General features: G+C 38.5%; 1 protein-coding gene across 2 annotated transcripts in view; it reads left to right on the top strand.

Moving 5' to 3' along the window:
* Positions 1 to 5,747: 5,747 nt before the first annotated feature.
* Positions 5,748 to 18,117, top strand: part of plxnb2b (plexin b2b) — a 153,645-nt gene continuing 141,275 nt past the window's right edge. Inside the window, exon 1 of one of the 2 annotated variants that reach the window (XM_084094826.1) lies at positions 5,748 to 6,087. The gene's annotated coding sequence lies outside the window, so the exon portion shown is untranslated. The remainder of the gene's footprint in view (positions 6,088 to 18,117) is intronic. The other variant, XM_084094827.1, reaches the window with a different exon arrangement.

The raw sequence follows: 18,117 nt of genomic DNA, 5'->3' as shown, positions 1-18,117 counted from the left end.
AATCACAGAGGAGATCAAAGCAAAACCCCCAGTATAAGGTATTAGACTGATTTAAAAATGAGAACTGGGAATGATGAAAATGAAGATGCTTTTGTGCTCTTTGATCAAAGTGATGATGACAACAACCAAGTTATCTATGAGTCTGTGTGTCTGTCAGTTCAGTGAAGTTCTCATTATCAAGAAATAACACTGACATTTCCGTTTCGGCTTCCCAAATGCAGGTTATTTATGTACGAGTCGGCGTGAAGTCTTGCATTAGATCTGGGTGAATAAGGAAACAGAATTGAATCAGGTTGAGTGGAGGAGTGACTATCATCTCATCATCTCTCACTCCACTGAGTCATAAAGCAACACAGCTCTCAAACACAACGCATGAAGAACAAAACCAACAGATGCAAGTGTGGACGCATGAATGGAGCTGATCTTAAAGCACACATACCTGCGCAACACAATTAGCACATGCAGCTGGTCAAAAGCACACACACACACACACACACAGAAATGTGTATCTTCATACTGTGTGGAACTTGTCTGTCACACAAACTGCTATGGGGATACAGCAAAAATCACTGTGTCTAAACTGCAGCTATAGACCTTAGTCAGGTAAATAGGCGCCATATTAAATTTACCACGGATGAAAACGAGGCAGCGAGGGATTGATGTAGTCTTTACAATGGCACATACTGTATTAGTGTAGCCTATTTTTGTTTTGCATTGTATATAGTGATTTTCAGGATGGTACTATGACAATAAAATGTTTTTGGATATGTACCAGTCCTAAGCCAGTTATGGTCCAACTGGTCTGGTTGTAGCTGAGTTTTTGGCACTTTTCAGCTTGTCAGGTTGGGAGACCATCGTGCTGCGTAACACGAGAACGAACCTCATTGGTTCTTGCCGAAGCTCAAACGTGCTGCGTAACACGAGAACGAACCTCATTGGTTCTTGCCGAAGCTCAAACGTGCTGCGTAACACGAGAACGAACCTCATTGGTTCTTGCCGAAGCTCAAACGTGTTGCGTAACACGAGAACGAACCTCATTGGCTCTTGCCGAAGCTCAAACGTGAACAAACCTCATTGGTTCTTGCCGAAGCTCAAACGTGCTGCGTAACACGAGAACGAACCTCATTGGTTCTTGCCGAAGCTCAAACGTGTTGCGTAACACGAGAACGAACCTCATTAGTTCTCGCACATGAAGCGAACGAGTTGAGCTTCTGTTTAGCACAACTAATGTGTGAGTTGATCAATGTTTATATGTGAACAAAAACCTAAATTCAATCTGTTTATTATATATAGGCTAGTGATCGAGTCTCTTCAGAAAATTTAACTAAGGACTAAACCACTCAATATGGACTAGTTTTACGATCTCTTTAGTGGTAGTTGCATAGCTGTTTAAGGAACAGGAATTTATTCTTCAAATAGCCTATATCTTCATTTATGTTTTTAAGATGAGCGAAAGTCTTACAAGTTTGGAACGACATGACTGTGAGTAGCCTAATTAATGACAGAATTTTCATTTTTGGGTGAACTATACCTTTAAACCAGCAAACCAGTTTAGGCTGGATGAAGTGTTCCTTTTAGCAGGGATATCATATAGGCTACATTTAGCTTCCATAGTAGCCTAATACCGTGGTATTCATTAAAGTCTCAGTCTTGAAGTAAGGTTCTTTGACGTGTTTTTTTCTTCTTTTTCTTACAAGATAACATTTTAGCTCGACATGTGACGCTTTAAAAAAAAACTAAAAAAACAGCACAGACGCAAGAACGTCTGTGTGAACGACCCCTGTATAATTCAGAATTTCGTTTTGTACACAACTCCAGTGAACTGCCGCTTTCCCAGCGGGACTGCAGTCTCTGAGCAGCGGAGGTGTGCGATGAATCAGATGGGGCGCTTTAGCGAAACGTGTGTCTAAAATAAGCCGCCTTAGAATGTGTGATGAGTTTTTCTCAACTCTGCGAGCTCACGCTATGCCACCTTTCCTCGTGTAAGAGCCTCCATCTGCCACACAATCTTTCCACGGGCCCCGGGAAGCCACTGACTGGGAAGATTTACAGGCGCCAAGATCCTTCACTTGAACAGAGTCTGAAGCTTCATGGAGGGGGAAAAAGACGCTGGAAATTTCAGCTGTCAGGGAAGTAAATCATAATGAATCAGGCTATGAAAACGGAATCGGCAGTAAGGCCGTATTGACTTCATGTCTCAAGGTCTGAAAGAGGATGGATGAGGAATTCACATCTTTTATGGGTAGTTAAATTTAACCAAGGCCTTTTTTCTTCTGGTTTAGGACACACAGCGAGTGTTTGTTGCTCGTCTCGGCCAGTAGAGGGCTCTCTAACGGCGTCGAGCACGCGCACATAAACAGACAGATGGAAACGGTATACTTTTATTGATCCCTGAAGGGAAATTCTGTGCAAAACGGCAGCAACATCAAATAAAGTGTGCATAAATACACAACTTTCAGCAAACAGCACTAAACATTACAGACAGTGCAGCCGATCGTGTCATAAAGGGCCATGCTGAAGTCTCACACTATCCAGCGCTGTCATAAACGGCTCAAAATCAGCTAAATTAAACTCAAATAGAAACTGAGCTGAAGGTTTTGGCTTGATATAAATTATTATAAAATATTCTTTATTGAATTTTCCCAAATGAAATGCTTAGTCCTTCAATGCAAACACTTACAAAGCAGTAGCCTACCTTGATAGAGGATGGTAATACTTTGGTACTTTGTATAGGCCTATTATGGTTCATGTTTATATGCCATGGTATTTAAATGGTATTGCATGGTGCTGCAAAGAATACCATAGTATTAGCATGATACAGGTAAAACATAAAAATGTGGTAGGCTATTTTGTTTGTGAACTGCAGCTTTATTTTGAAGAGAGATTGATGTAGTTTAGAAATGCATTGTTGGATTTAACCTCTGACTTAAATATTTTTGTTACAGCGTCATGATCTGCTGTTCTGCAAAACTGTGTTGTTTAACAATCCAGTCACACTTAAAAATAATCCAGTCGCACATGTGTCTGTCTGCTCTGGCCTGTAACTCATCACTCACATGGTTGCCAGCGAAGGCCGTTTCTCTGCACGGATCTCATTATCCGATCTCTCTCTTTTTCATTTCCTTATTTTGCTATCCGCGTCTCTTCTCCCTGTCTCTCTCTCTCTCTTTCTCACACACTTCCATCTTGTGTACAGCTGCCTCAGCTGTAAGTCTGACACAGGGCCGCCACTCTTGATTCATCCCATGAGTCTTTGGGGCAGTGCCCGCTCTCTTCTCAGACATGCACATTTGCATAACCATAAATCACTCACCAAAAGTGACACTCAGTAAACAACGAGGCTCTTGGCCTCTCTCTTTCTTTCTGGGCAGCTACAGGTTTCAGTTAAAATAAAGAGATGAGTCTTTGCAAAAACATGACTTCGTTTCACCCTCAAAATCAAAAGAAAGACATTTAAAATTATATTTTGCACAAAGAAAATAAAGCCTATTTTAGGACCATTAAAGGGATTGTTCACGTACAATTGAAAATTCTGTCATCATTACTCACCCTCATGTTGTTCCAAACCTGTATGAATTTCTTTCTTCTGCTGAACGCAAATGAAGATATTTAGAAGAATATGGGTAACCAAACAGTTGATGGACCCCATTAACTTCTATGTATGGAAAAAAAAAATACTATGGAAATCAATGGGGCCCATCAACTGTTTGGTTACCCATATTCTTCAAAATAAAAATAATAAATTTATACAGATTTAGAACAACTTGAGGGTGAGTAAATGATGACAGAATTTTCATTTTTGGGCTTTTCAATTATCCTTAATTAATTTGATTTGATTATCCTTAATTCATTTTTAATTATCCTTTTAAGATTTTCATTACAATTATATCTCTCCTCCCATTTTCATTACCATAATGCAAATAAATCTTATTATCTGTTAAAGTAATTATATTATTTGTTTAAATAATATTACAATATTAATGTAAAATATAAAGTAATTTTTTTGTTTTTTGCTTTATGATATTATTTTCATGACAATTAAACATATCCTTCCTCCCTTTCCCATATAATACAGTGCTGTGCATAAGTTTAGACACCCATGCTAAAGTTGACTAAAAAGAGGAATAAAAAATCATTCCTAGAGATTGGCATGGTTTTATTTCAGTTAGCCTAATAGCTGGTTTGATTTGCATTGAGAGATGATCTTATGGAAAGTACTCCATGCCAATCTCTAGGTATGGTGAAGGCTATGTGATGATGTGGGGCTATTTTAATTCCAAAGGCCAAGGGAACTTTATCAGGATGCATAGTATCCTGGATCCATGAAGTAACTGGCCTTTAAAAATAAAAATCTGCCTGCCTCTATGGGAATTTAACATAGGGGTGTTATGCACCCTGTATTTTAAGGAAGAACATTTATATATTTACGATACATTATTCATTCACAAAGAAACTGGTGTCCTTAAAGGTTGGATTTTTCCTATTTTTTTTAATTAAGGCATTAAGTTCAATTTCCAAAAGATGATTTTTTATTCCTCTTTTTAGTCAACTTTAGCATGGTTGTCTAAACTTATGCATAGCACTGTACATTCTGAAGTATATATTATATTTGTTTTTATTAAATAATATAATTAATGTTAAATCTATAAAATGTTATGCTTAAATAGTAAAACGTTTAACAAATAAAACATAAAAACTTAAAATAAAACATCCAGACAGATTATGATAGTGAGAATTGGGGCTTGTTATGAAAATAATGCAAAAGTTCTTAATGGTCCTAGGCTTAATTTTAAGATGGCCTATGTGGAAGATGATTTTGTGCACGGCTTTATAAGGTGTACACATGGAAAATGTTCTGGAGATGACTTCTGGGTGGTTATCCAGCACAAAGACCTGTTCGGAGTCTCTTGGGCCCTGCACAAGAATGCTGGCAGAAAGCATTTAGAAACAGCTCTCAAATTTACAGCCCCATACAATAGAATCCCATATAGAGATCTGGGTTTGACACCTCGTGTTTGATTGAACACCTCATATTTTGCTTCCCCACACAGAGCTACAGAAATAGGATAATTTATTGTACGACCCCTGACAAGAATAAACTACACCGTGTCCCACTGCAGGAGATGGATGTGACTGTGTTAAACTTTCACAGGTGACTTGCACTGCTGACAGATGATACACACAATAGAGTTTGATCTGTCAGTGAAAGTTGTTTGAGTTCAGTCGAATGCTGACTGTGCTGCATAAAGCAAAACACAAATAAAGCTAAGAAGGTTATGCCATACTTTGTTATAAAACATGGTACTGAATGATTACCATATCTGCATCCATACTTCACCATAGTATTTTGGACATGTACCATGTAAAGTGCAAAAAATAAAAATGCCATATGGACTATATCAAAGTACCATATTTTACCATCTGATATGGTAATAATATTGTGCCTTGTCTATCTGCATATGCACTGTGTATAGCCTACTTCAAATAATACTATGGTGTGGTACACATCAAGAAAATGCATGGTAGCATAGTACAAGTCCTAAACAACATATTTGCCCCCCCCCCCCCCTTTTTTTTTTTTTTTTTAATAAGTGCCAGACCAGAGCATTAAAAGTAATCATTGATTTGGAAGAGATGCTCTTTTCACTAATCTACACTAGATTAAAAGCATTTAAGATCGAGCTCTCTCTTCCATCAGGTCTTCGCTTGTTCTGTGGTTTAAAGCTCTCAGCTCGGGGAAGGGGAGGAGACACACACACACTCACACACACATCAGCTCCGTCCCTCCGTACGCGAGTAACCGGGCTGGAGGAGGAGAGCGCGATCGGACCTCCAGGTGTGTGTGTGTGTGTGTGTGAGAGAGAGAGAGAGAGAGTGCAGTCACACCTGGATGCATCATGTGATCAGATACCTGGGCGTGTAGCGAGCGTTCAGTGTTTTATTCAGTAACGGGGATCACGGAACCGAAGATCTGTGTCTCTCCGCGCGTGAGTGACATGTGAACTTTCCGTGCACCGGGAATCTATTCCTATCATTCTGAAGGGAATTCGTGGTCTGGACGCTGCAACTACTGAACTACCAAGATAGGTGAGTCTGTATTTTTGTGTCTAACGCGTTGCACATTCCAAAAGACCGTATGGTTGTTTGGTTTCAGACGGGACGCACATCCCGGGCTGACGGGGACGCATGTTGCATGTGAGATGATGTACCGATTGTGTAGTGAATAGCCTTTTCAACATTCATTCTTTGAAACTAGAATGCATTTTTTTTGTTCTTACTACTTTTAATTTAAATATTAATAGGTAATGTTTTTTTCCCCACTAGTTAGTATAAACTGGAGTAGCATGCAGTGTGCGAACTAGTGTATGACTTTCCAGTGAGTCTATAAATTCTGTAAATTTCGGGGCGCTCTCGAGATAGCCTATCGGTTGAGTTTAGTGTCGCCCATAACGATAACCGTCAAACTATGTTGAAGACATTTTGTTTATTTGTATATCTTTATTAAAATGATTAGTAGGTTAATGACTGTTGGTTGGTCGATATAATGATAACAGAAAGTGCTCGTTTGTCGTAGGCTACTGTTAGTCGTGACATCGCGAGCGTCTATTTAGCTATCTGACTAACTTAATCTTGTGGTTACTTAAACGGTTGAAAATGTTGTTTGCAATGTGTTACTTATATTTAAAATGAAAACATTCTTTAAAGACCCTCAACCCTTTGTTTTGACTTATTTTGATGGGTTCAGACAACCCAAATCCCTATATTCGCACCCTGTTCTATTTATATTCATTAAATAGGCCTAGTATTTATTGACTATCAGTTAGTCTCTTTGCTACTAGTCAATATCCCAGTTACTGTGTTTCATTGTTGCTGGTAGTTTTTGCCATTGTTACTAAGCACTGTTTCAATCTTACTAGTAACCCTGCTGAACAACAAACACAGAAACAGCTAAACCCAGCCTAAGATGATTGGTTTTAGCTGGTCTCTCAGGCTGGTTTTAGAGGGGTTTTCGACACTAGTCTTTTTAGCTGACCAGGCTGGTCTTAGCTGGTCAAGCTGAGAAACCAGCTAAAACCAACTGAAGACAAGCCAACCAGCCTAGGCTATTTTTTTTTTTTTTTTTTTTTTTTTTAGCAGGGAATAGCTTTAAAATCTGTTCTTTCTCAATGGTTGACCAGTATGTCAGATTCTTAAATGACTGTTTAGTGTCCTAAATCTTGTTATTTACTGACCATGGCAATGAATTGGCTACCATTTTGAGAGATTCGGCAAGAATTAGTGTGTTCCTCTCCTTGTATCACTTCCAAAACAACCCAGTAGTGTATCCTATGGCTTTCCCCCCAAAAATATTTTTAGTGAAATTGAATCAAATATCTTGCCAAATGGCAATTTAAGCAATTTTATGTCTCATTTGCTATTTAATTATTTACGCTATGAACCCATATGGGTCGACTGCTAGTTATGACCTTGAATTGTCTGAGGCTAATGGATGGATTCATTTTTAATGGGTTGGATCTGGTTAATAAATAGTTCCTTAGTCTTTGCACTGCTCTTCTTATTTCACAGTGTTGTGATTTAAAACCACTAGTTAGATACGTATCAGGTTTCTGTGGTAAAAGGTTAAATTGTGCATGTTTAACAGCTGTGCTTTTCCCACATTGTTCATTCACTTTGCATGTGTGCTCGAGTACAGTGCGAGTACAACAGGTCCGGAGACAAGCTCTTTTTGTGTCTTTAACTGTGTAAATCCCGCTGTTTGTCTTGGCACACTGGCTCCTTTCAGCCGGAGCTCTGAAGTTGTGTGTCTCTCACATTGTACCGCCTTGTTGTGCCTCTAAATTGCGTCTTTATTGGGCTCTCCTGTATTTCTATGCCGAGCTCTACAGTGAAAGGGAGGAGACATCTCTGGGGGATTATCCTCATTAAATGGCTTTAAACAAACGAGCCAGATTAGCCGGGATCGTTCTCCATGTGGGGGCAACAGAGCCAAGGGTGGGTGTGGTGTGGTGAAACGAACAACCCCAGCAGCAAGAGGCTGCGTCCTCATAAATACACACCATCTGCGTTCACGCACACACACCACGTAGTCGGCGTGAAATCAGGTCCTGCTCCTGCCTACAGCGCTCGGGCTTATCAGCCGTCCTGCGAGCGTTTAGAATAGAGCGACTGTCCCTTATCTGAGCCGCGAAACGCATGATGAATGTCCTCTCTGCACGGAGCTGAATGATTTCATTCACCTTCCGAATGTCCCTGTGTTTTACACTCAGAAATCATCTATTACCCACAATCACCTGCAGGGCTGTCAGGGAAAGCACTTGGCTGGAGCACTTGGGTTTATCAAAAGCTAAATAAAGAAGTAGCATTTGTCTGGTGTTTGCCTGGAGGATAGTGATGTTTAATGTTGTACATTCACCCTTTCTCTGTAGCAGCACCCATGACTTCCTTTATTCGAAGGGACCTGTTTTTCCATCAACAACGACTTATTCAGACTTCTACCTTGCCAAAGAAGAAATGACACATCACAACTTCCTTTTTTCCCTCCCCTGTGGTTTGGCCCATTACAGGCTTTTAAGCATGTTCTCATGTTGCTAGTTTATGTCTGAGCGTCTTTGATTGGTCATTTTTATTTCCTTTTAACATGTCTGACTCTGCTCTGCACTTAAAGTAAGGCATGTTGATATTGGAGATTCTTGGAAACGTCGGATGCTTTTCCTTGGACAAAAATATTTGGCTTTCTCACACAGATATTCTGAAATAGTTTGGCAATGTTTCTTAACACAGTCCCGATGATTCAGTCCAGAGAGCGACGTTGAAGTCTCCACTTTAGATTCTTCTCATAGTTTTCAATTTAACAGTTCATGCTCTAATAATTAGGTAAAGTAGATGTGATGGAATTAATTGCCTCTCTTCCAGGTTCCAGGACGTGTTTTTGTCCTGTCCGACTGTGGCAAGTGACAGGCGCATTAGCCGCGTTTCCATTACCCTTCAAATTGCACAAATTGAAATTGCGAATTGAAAATACGCCCAATGGAAACGCGTCAGTTTCGCAAAAACTCCCATTTATCGCAAAAAAGTTTTTACGCTCTCATGAGGTGGTTTTTCAGGCAATTTGAAAAAGAAATATTTCGCAAAACTGCAATGGAAACAGTTTTTGCGCATTTACAGGTCACCTGACGTAGATGACGCAGTGTGTGTGGACAGAATACGAGACAGAGTTCTTTATTAAATTCATAAAAGACAAAAGAATTACAGTAATAATGGATTCTAAACCTCAAATAAATGCCACAATCAAGACTTCAAAGCAGATATGAAGGAGAAACACCCAGAAACACCTCATATGTGCCGCTCACAAGTATAATAAGGGTCATTCCTTACCATTAATGCTTGGCAAACACACATACATCTCCTTTGATTAATAATAATGGCTAGTGCAGTGGCTGGGATATAGTACATAAACCTACCAACGTCCGTTGCCAAGTTTTTTGGAATGGTTTTACCTATCGCGAGAGGAAAAAATGTTTTTTTTAAAGTTTTAGTCGCATAACATCGGTCAATGGAAACGCCGTCATTTCGCAATAGTTTTTTGTCGACATTTAGAAAAGAATTGCAAAAGTGGTCACTACGGGAAGCAGAAAGTGTCTCAGTTTACAGCTCCTGCACGCGGCAACTCTCGCCGATCGGTTACATCCAGCCGCAGCCGATGTCCAACACACCTTTTCTGTTTTGGACGTGCATTTAGGTAGCCCCGCCCACATCGAAATGTCATTGGATCACTCCCACTCTACATTTAAATGTGAATACCTATATTTTATATATACACCAATTTTTATACCAATGTATGAATATATGTACAATGTATGTACACAATACATATTGGTATCATATCGGTTATCTGCTGATATTTTATATATATATGTATGTATGTATGTATGTATGTGTGTATATATATATATATATATATATATATATATATATATTATACTAACACTGTTAATATAGAGTAAATCTCAAAATGAATATCCATTTTTCATATTGTACTTTATAATATTGTAATGCTTAAATTCACTTATGGCAATTAAAACAATTGATCTTAGTTATAGTGTTTTGTTTTGAATTTATTTAGACAAAATAGTATCAAATTATAATGAAAATCTGTGTATTTTTAATTTAATGTCATTTTTTTTCCAGTCAATATATTTCTATAGCAAATTTCTTAAGGAAAATTGATGTTGTAATGCCTGAATTCACATAGCTTTTTAAACATTTTTTAATTTATTGATTGAGTGGCATCAGCCATTATTTCTAAAGCAGATTTCTAAAAGTTTTCTTTTTGTGTGTGTAAAACTAGTATGTGTTAGGGTTAATGTTTTTATTTTTTTATTTTTAACAAAGTAGAATGGATTTATAAGATGAAAATATGATATGCTAATTGGCTTATCGGCCATAAATGTATAATACATTTTTCATTTTGTCTTTACACTCTGGTCGGCTCATTGTTATTAGGCTTGTGTGTCTGTCCTACAAGGTCTTATCTATGGTTTAATCTGGTTATTATGGCATCTTGGCGATGTGTGAAGTCAAGAGAGTAGTTTTAAGGCCCCTGAGCCCCCTAAGGGCCGAGTTACATCAGATTACAACAGCATCATGGGAAATGACGGGCATAAGGTGATATTGCATTCATTCTCACGCTTGCTAATCAACAGCTGGCCCCAGATCTGTGCCGCCCGGGGATCTTCATGCAGCTTCGCTCGAGTGTCATATATAAACCGCTGTACACTGACCAAACCAAGAAAGTTGCGCCTTTTCCCCCTTTCACTTCCTCCATCTTTTTCCCTCTCGTTTAATACCATCTGCTTATGGGCACAAAACCATTTCCTCAGCTTCGTTCTGGTCACGCAGATGGATTCTGAGTTTAAAAAAAAAAGTCAGTGTTCTAGGGAAAATAAGACTGGAATGTGTGGGAAGGACTTTTGCACATGCACACAAAACCTTCGCCCGCAGGAGAACAAGATCTCCAGCTTTTGCTTCAAAGAGTCTCGTTACAAGCATAACACGCTATCAGCGCAGGCCGAGACTATGGCGTAACGTTACAGCCGCCTCAAGCCCACAGAAACGCTCTACTGTACGGATAGAGAGTTGGACTGAGCCCAGGCGGGAGCTCCCTTTGGAGCAAATGGGGCAAGCGGGGATTAAACCCAGATCGAGAATAAAAGGAGAGCCTCCATTGACAGCCTTAATTAGTCTAAGACTTGCCTCATTCTGGGAAACTGCCAGGTCCTTGACTATTACAGTGGAAAATCCAGACAGCTTCCACTTGAAAGTTTTCAGGCACGAGCTGTTTCTTTCTGTGCTGGAAACATGGGTTGAGTGGCGTAATTCAAGAATACAAAACATAAATTTGCTTTTTTTTTGGTAACCTATTATCAGGATCCACAGAAGTGTGCAGAAAGCCCTGCAGATTTACAGACTCTGACGCCCGTCAGCCACAAAGATATAGATGTTTTTCGCCCCATGGGTGTTCATGTATTAAATATTTTTGGCTAATTTGATAATGCTTTCAGCTGCCAATAAGAGTGCAGTGCTCAGCTTTGTTTAATACATTTTACCATGTTTAAATTCATTGTACAGATGCACATATCAGCAACACATTGGTTAGAATGGGTTTTTTTAATTAAAAATGTATTTTTAATACATTTTAATTATTTAATGTGTGTTGTTGTTATTATTTTGAATTATTATTGTTTTAATACACGTTTAACTTCATTGTCATATCGGTTATTGATTATTATGGCTTTTTTCATCAAATTTATTTTTAATACATTTTAATTATACATTTTTTTTGCTTTTATTTGTAAATTTATTAATAATTTTACTTTTTAAAATATAAAAAAAATGTTTTTAATGCACGTTTAACTTCATGTATTTTTTTACATTATTAATTATTACAATTTATTTTAATTATTAATGAATTATTAATTATTTTTCTTTTTACTTCATCAGGTATCAAACAATATTTCTATTGCAGTTTTTTTTAAATACATGTTTAACTTCATGTATTTTTTACATTCTAAATTTAATTGTTAATGTTATTAAAATGTATTATTAATTATTTTTTATTTTTATTTTTTTTTACTTTATCAGGTATCAAACAATATTTCTATAGCAGATTTCAAAAGTAACATTTATTAGGATGCCTAAATTCACAAGAAGCATATAACTTATTATTTATTTATTTATTTGTATCTGTTAATATATAGCAAATTTCAGTAGGAATATTTATTTTGTGATTCCTATATCCACATGTAGCATACAAATTATTTATTTATTTATTTAAGTTGTAAGATTTATAATATGGGGCATGTGTCAATTATAACATGAATATAATAACCAGCCAAAATGTTCATATCGGTACACTCCTAATCCATAATTTGCCTCAAAATGAAAACAACACCAAAATGTGTCAACCGATTGTGTCTGGGCCTGCCTATTATGAGACAAACTCCCACTTCTCTGACTTTTTGATGATATATTAAAGGGATAGTTCACCCAAAACTGAAAATTCTGCCAGTAATTACTCACCCTCATGTTGTTCCAACCCCGTAAGACTTTCGCTCATCTTCAGAACACAAATGAAGATATTTTTGATGAAATCTGAGAGCTGATCACTTCTCCATAGGCTGCTAGGTAATCGATATCTGCCGGCCCAGAAAAGTTAGTAAAGACATCGTTAAAATAGTCCAAGTGACTACAGGCTCAACCTTAAGTTTATCAAGCGAAGAGAATACTTTTTGTGCAAAAAAAAACAAAAAACAAAACAACTTTATTCAACTTTTCATTTTCTTCTGTGTGGGTCTGAGTGAGTTCACATAGTGTAACAGCGCAGCGCTTCTGGGTTGTACGTCAGAACGTTGGCTCACTATTGGCCAGCATCACACGCATCACACACATGACCAGCGTCGGCCAATAGTGAGCCTCCGTTCTGACGTACAACCCATAAGCGCTGCGCTGTTACACTACGTGAACTCACTCAGAGGCCCACACACACAAGAAAATCAATAGTTGAATAAAGTTGTTATTTTTGTTTTGTTTTTACGCACAAAAAGTATTCTCGTCGCCTTGATAAACTTAAGGTTGAGCCTGTAGTCACTTGGACTATTTTAACGATGTCTTTACTAACTTTTCTGGGCCGGCAGATATCGATTACCTAGCAGCCTATGGAGGAGTGAGCCAGCTCTCAGATTTCATCAAAAATATCTTCATTTGTGTTCCGAAGATGAGCGAAAGTCTTACGGGGTTGGAACAACATGAGGGCGAGTAATTACTGACAGAATTTACATTTTTGGGTGAACTATCCCTTTAAGGCTGCCAAAATGTTTCCAGCACAGTTGAACTAACTGCGGGTTGGGGTATTATTGCAGGAGCTCAGGTGAACCGATGCATGCTTTATTTATCTTTGCACGCAGAGAGATTTTACGGTTGAACCCGCCTCAGTCAAACGGATAAGTGCAAAATGATAGATCCCCCTGACACGCGCGTGACATCGCCGATCCCTTCACCTTTGTTGCAGTTTTTTTCCCGCCATTCCAGCGAGGAGTTCACTTGGGCACTGAAGGGTGTAATTCATTTCTACAGATCTGAGTAATGTCTTGTTCAAACAGAGCAGTTGCGTCACATGGAGATTGGTTTTAATTACTGACACTACAGTTCTCATAATGTGGGCTTCCATGTGGCAGCGGTGTGGGTAATGTTTGTGGGGTTTCTTTGCACGTTGAGGAGGGGTAAGTCTCTAGGCTGTTAATTAAGCAATAGACGAGTCCCGGCGGAGCCAAAACGCATGAGTGAAGGGTCAGACATTTGCCAAACAGCTGGAAACCAAGGTCACACCAACCTGAGCGAAAAGACGGAAAGAAGGGGGTGGGGGGGGGCAAGCTGGCAAGAAGACTGTGAGGAGTTGAGGCAGTTGCCAAAGGAGGAGGTGGTTGCAATATTTTATTTTCGACATTAATCCGAGGCTTTACGGTGGCTTTCCTTGGACTCGAGTGTGAAAGACACTCAAAGAAAAGCAGAACTGGTTCACACAGTATTTTCAGCATGTCTTAAAAGCGTGGTGAGGTATCATGGGAAACGCTGTTGTTTTTCCTTCCCTGCTGAAAAGACCAGCTCAGACCAGCATGAATGTCCCTAAATGCCCTTTTTAAGTATATGTTATGTATATTATTATGAACTGCATAGGCCCACTGCTAAATTATTACCAAGACATAGGCTGAATAAGAAAATTGCATTTTTGTAAATGCATAAGCAACAGCAGAAGTGTGAGTTACCAAATTCACCTCAAGCTCTGGCAGAATATTGAATTATTAAAAAAATATTCGAAATTTTGTAAATGTATTACAAGTGCGTGTGTGTGTGTGTGTGTGTGTGTGTGTGTGTTTATATCTGTCCATCTATTCATCCATCTGTCTGTCTCTGTCTGTCTGTCTGTCTGTCTGTATTTTTTATAATTTATAAAAGGATCAATTATAAAATATAGATAATTGATCACACACACACACACACACACACACATAATTTTAATACATTTTAATATTTTTATTTATTTATATATATTATAATTTATAGATAAATTATAAAAGTGTCTGTCTGTCTGTCTATCTACTGTCTATCTGTCTGTCTTTCTATCTGTTTGTCTGCCTGTATTTTTTAATCATTTATAGATGGATAATTTATAAAGTGTGTGTGTGTGTATGTATATATATATGTGTATGTGTCGTAATGCTTCACATGTTGCATTCATGACTTTAACATCAACAACAGATAATAAGGTTAGTTGCTTGTTTTGCATTTAGAGTTTGCAACATAGAGCTGCAATCCATGCAATGCCTGTAATTGAAACCATAGTTCTGTAATGAGATCTCTAATCTCTCTGTTTTATGAGGTCATGACCCTTATATCTGATACCACTCATATCAGTCATGCGTTGGGTGTGGAGATGTGTCTACACTATAGAGCATGCCGGGACCCAGACATGTGTTTGGAGGTGACCCTGCCGGGCTGTGGAGGTGGAGGGGAAGACTTGTGCTGCTCTGGGACTCTCTGCGGAAACATTCCAGAGCTGATCCAGAGCCAGGAATTCCAGCTATGTGCATGAAACCAGACCGGCAGAGAGAGGTGGCCGCTCGGAGATGACGAGGCCTTTGATTTTGGTGTTTGTTGTTTTGCTTCCTGACCTCTGTAACTGCCCGTCTGAACGGTTCTTTTCCTTCCTGCATGTTCTTTTCTCATTTTTTTAGCACACACACACACACACACTCAACATATTTAGGCCTGAATGTAAGATTTGTGTATTTGAATTGCACATAAAAGTCAATCCATTTGGATTATACAGTTTGAAAGGAACACGCCGACTTTTTGGGACTTTAGCTCATTCACCGTATTCCCCAGAGTTAGATGAGTTTATACATACCCTTTTCTTCTCCGTGCGTGCCGTAACTCTGTCTGATGCACCCACCGCTAACTTGGGCGGAGTGATGTACTCCAACTCTGAGCGAACTCTCTGCTCCTGGGGCTTCTCAGTGCTTTGCCTTCTGAGAATATAGTTCCCAGTATGTATACTGTTAGAAGATTGCTGTGTCTCATGTGACCTTGTTATTTGTACACACTGTGACTATACAAATCACAACATGTAGGAAAATGTTGGCGTTATTTTGTCACTTATTGCGAGCAGTATGCTAGCTGGAGCCATTTACCTCCAGTCTTTGTGCTAAGCTAGGCTAGCGGTGGGTGCGTCAGACAGAGTTACGGCACGCACGGAGATGAAAAGGGTATGCATGAACTCATCTAACTCTGGGGGATACAGTGAATAAGCTAAAGACCCAAAAAGTCGGCGTGTTCCTTTAACATAAAAAAACAAAAAAGTGTGGTTCCATTTGGGACAGAAGTGATTGTAGCATCAATAAATGGGTTTGAAAAATGAACTCTCTGCCATTGGTCAGCCAATTAGATAGCCCCACCTCCAACTCGCACCATTGGTCGAACCAATGTTGCTGTTTTGATCTGGTCGGGATGCTCAAACCAATAAACTTTTTGTCTTGCTTATAATCTCGGCATGTTAAACTGGGACAGAAGAAAGCATTTTAACATCCAAATAAATTACACACTTCAGCTTTAAATGAAAGAGAAGCATGTTAATGAGTCAAGAATAGCTCCTTCTGGCCTTTGGTGCTTTATTCATATTCTTTGCGTAATTTTCTTGTTCCTCACATCCCCATGGTTTCGCTTCCCTTCTCTTTTTCAGTCTTTTGTCATGCTCTCTGTTTGTATTTTTCTCTCCATCCCTTATCCGGCTGCCGCGGTGCCTCGGGCTCAGGATCCGTCCTCGGATCCGTGGCTGGCTGATGGTGTCGTTACATCTGTGTGTCTTCAGTGTTTCTCCAGCCGTACGGGTGTGTGTAGCCTGATCCGATCGGACACGCACCCCACTCCATCTGACTCATCTGGGTCGAGATTCCACCACATTGACCCGCAGCTCTTTATATAAACACACATTTCTCATGTCTTTCCTGTTTACACCTGTTTACCGAAAAGTGTAATGATGGTATCACATGATTTACCATTGTACTGATTCATGTACCATAGTGTTTACTTGGTACTTTAATTAAAGGTACTTTAAATAAAAAAAGTTATCATGGTTTTTGGACATGATACCATGGTATTGCCATGTTTTTGGAAATGTACCACAGTACTTCCATAGTATTTTGAAAAAGTACCATGATATTCTTAGAAAGACCGTGATACATGTCCAAAAAAACATTGTAGTACCTTTAGGTAAATGCCATTCATTTTTAATACCGTTGTTTAAAGTACCACAGTATTACCATCTGAGACTGCTACAGGTTGGGACAACATTACCTTGGTATGATATATCAATATGTGAAGAGTTCAGATGCAAAAGCCTCTAAGTGCCATCTGAAATTTTCTTCTAGAATGATCATTTTTATCAAGCTTGTATATTTAAGTTCAATAATTTCACTTAAATGGCAATGCAAATTACCTATTAATTGTCATTTAAGTGAAATTACTTAACTTAAACATACAAGCTTTATAAAAATTATCATTCTAGAAGAAAATTTCAGATGGCACTTAGAGGCTTTTGCATCTGAACTCTTCATGTCCAAAAACACATGGTTTTAACATGGTACATGTCCAAAAAAACATACAGTAGTAGTACCATGGTACTTTTTGGTAAACACCATTGTGTGTGAATTTCAGTACCATGTATATTTCAAAGTACCACAGTATTACCATCTGATACCACCACAGTATGTTTTGTGGGACAACATTACCTTGGTATATGTCCAAAAACCTGGTTTTACCATGGTATATGTAAAAAAACATTTAAAAAAACAAACATGATGTTGTGGTATTAGCAAGGCACCAAGCTCCAAAAAGCATGGCAAAACTATGGTACTAAGTACAAAAGTGTATTGATTGATACATGCTTAGTATGTCAAAATGTTACAGTGTTACCTTGTTTTATGTCCAAAATACGGGGATAGTACCATGTTAACTTTGGTAAATAACATGGTACATGAATTCAATGCACCATAGTATTACCATCTTATACCCTCACAGTCTACCATGGTTTTACTAAAAATGGAAAGAGTGTATTGAATAAGACATGCTGAGTAAGTCAATAAGCAATGCTTTTACCATTTGTACGCCAAAGAACTGTTTTGTAAGTGTAAGGGTATGTTGAATTCTCATCTCAACTTTGATGTTATGAGATTTATTCTTTGCTTTTGTGTATTTCACATTCTAGGTCTTTGCTAATGCTATAGAATCCTTTGCCTTTAGGCAGTATCCCAGAATTCAAATTTAGCGTTTAGCAAAGCTTAGCAGAGCTTCAGTCTCTGTGGACTAGTTTCCTGACTTTAAACTCAAGCAAATGCCTGCCTTTAAGCAAATGACATCACAGTCTGTGCCGCAGACCTCATAAACATGTCTAAACACATGCTAACAACAGCTCACAGAATCTAAAAACACGCCACCCTGCTTTTGTGACACTAAAAGGTTTTACACGCAAACCAAGGAATAAACCCACTTCTCAAACTTGCGCAC

The sequence above is a fragment of the Abramis brama genome (genome assembly GCF_963993115.1).
Source record: "Abramis brama genome assembly, chromosome: 20".
Lineage (NCBI taxonomy): Eukaryota > Metazoa > Chordata > Actinopteri > Cypriniformes > Leuciscidae > Abramis > Abramis brama.
The sequence above is the reverse complement of the archived record's forward strand: the minus strand, read 5'-3'. Positions and strand labels throughout refer to the sequence as shown.